The sequence below is a fragment of the Magnolia sinica genome, chromosome 17 (assembly GCF_029962835.1).
Source record: "Magnolia sinica isolate HGM2019 chromosome 17, MsV1, whole genome shotgun sequence".
NCBI classification, from domain to species: domain Eukaryota; kingdom Viridiplantae; phylum Streptophyta; class Magnoliopsida; order Magnoliales; family Magnoliaceae; genus Magnolia; species Magnolia sinica.
In genome coordinates, this window is record NC_080589.1 from 38,652,290 (window position 1) to 38,654,449 (window position 2,160).

The 2,160-nt window shown below is 36.4% G+C and overlaps 1 non-coding gene across 1 annotated transcript; it reads right to left on the bottom strand.

Annotated features, from left to right (window-relative positions):
* Positions 1-1,223: 1,223 nt before the first annotated feature.
* LOC131232036 (small nucleolar RNA R71) lies at positions 1,224-1,331 on the bottom strand. The gene has a single exon (XR_009164642.1). It is a non-coding gene; the product is annotated as a small nucleolar RNA R71 (small nucleolar RNA).
* Between the last annotated feature and the right edge of the window lie 829 nt (positions 1,332-2,160).

Here is a 2,160-nt window from a genome sequence, read left to right on the forward strand (position 1 = left end):
GCATGGTAGGGTGATTGAATCCCTTCACAATTCTCCTCCATTGAGAATTAGGTCAATGAAAAGTTCATATTTGATTTAAATTGCTTTATCGTCCAATTGGATATGATAGGACTCCAATTCCAATTGTGTTCCTTAAATCAAGTAAGGTAGCATCTTGATAGCTATAAGTGGATCCTTGGCACCCTAGTTCCCACATTTAAATTCATAAGTTTTAATCAACATTATTCACCATTACTCTCAATTATTCAGATTTCAATTTAGATCTTTTTCTAGTTATAGTTTTAGTTATTTTCAGAATACGTGTAAGTTTAGTCCCTATGGATTCGACCTTGGTCTACCAAGTTATTACAACATCGCAACCCTATACTTGGGGTTGTGAACAAGTTTTTGGTACCATTGCCGGGGACTATGGCTACGTTTTTCAAGAATTAATTGGTATTAAAATCAGGTTAAGATTAGGGTTTGTTTTTCTGCTATGTTTTTAGGTTAGGATTTTTTCTAAAATTATTTTTAGAAACTAACATTGTTTTCTGTTTTGTAGGATCCTAACATAGCAACTCTTATTCGGCAATTTTGTTCCAACCCTCACTCTTATCTTTTCTAGATCTCTTATTTGTTTAGTTTTTCTACGTTTTTTTAGGCTTAGTTGTTTAGTTACTTGAAAGTTGAGAGTGTTTCATGCCCAACTGGATCCGTGATAACACTTTGTCTTTTGAATGAAGGAGGATTAGTCAAAGGGTTGCCTATCCATCACAAGATTAGACACCACTTGAGACCCTCTAAGTCAATACAAGTGATGACTGCAAATCAACCTCAACCTCTAGTTGAGGAAGTTCAAGATGAAAACAAGGTACAGAATGCACCCCCGCCTCGTACTCTATAAGATTATTTACAACTGGCTGGGGTGAGTACACCTTCCTGCATGATATTTCTATTGAATGCAGGAACTGTGGATATTAAACTAGGGGTAATTCAACTCCTCCCTAAGTTTCATGGACTAGAATCTGAAAGTCCATACTTGCATATGAAAGAGTTTGATGAAATCATATCTACATTACACTTCCCAAACGTGTCTGAGGACACAGTTAGGCTGAAATTGTTTCATTTCTCTTTGAAAGAAAAGGCTAAGTCGTGGTTACATTCCTTAAGACCAAGGTCCATTGCACATGGGCTGAGATGACAAGGAAGTTCCTCAAAAAGTTCTTCCCATATCATAAAATGAATACCTTAAAGAAAGTGATCATGAATTTTGCACAAAAAGATGATGAGACCTTCTTTCAATATTGGGTGCGATTTAAGGATCTCATAAATTCATATTCACAACATGGTTACGAAACATGGTGTATAACAAGCTTTTTCTATGAGGGATTGACCTCACCCATGTGCCAATTTGTGGAGATAATGTGTAATGCGGAATTTATGAATAAGGAAGCCGATGATGCGTAGGATTATTTTGATAAATTTGCTGAAAACGTGCAATCATGGGATACCTCTTTAAGAATTACCACTTTTAAGCCTACTTATTCAAAGGAAATGGAAGAAATTTATGTTCTAAAAGAGAAAGATGATATAAATGCAAGAGTGACCAAACTCACAAGAAAAGTCGAGGCCATGGAACTTAAGAAGGTAGAACTCGAAAAGACTGTGGAAGTTGTTTGTGGTATTCATGCTTGTAACATATATACAATTGAGAATTGCCCAACAATTCCTACTTTTCAAGAGATATAGAATGAGCAATCAAATGTCATAAACAACTACCAAAAACCTTTCAGTGGACCTACCTCAAATACATATAACCCAAGCTGGAGGAACCATCCAAACTTCTGTTGGAGGAACGGATAAATGACTACTCCTCTAGGGATCTTTAACCAATTTATGAATCAAAGGAAAACTCAAGAGGATCCAGTCTTAAAACATATACAAAACCAAGAGCTTTTTAATCATGGCATGCCGTAAGCCTTTCAAGACCTTACAAAGGCCATATAAGGGCTTGAAACAAAAAAAATTGATTGGGGAGAAAGGGATCCTTCTGGCTCAGCCTCTCCCCAGCCCAAAACAACAATATGAAATCAGTGACCCAAGCTCTTCAAAATAGATGGAGCAGGCTAAGTCTATCACCACTCTTACGAGTGGGAAGACAATTAACAAATCTATTCTAAT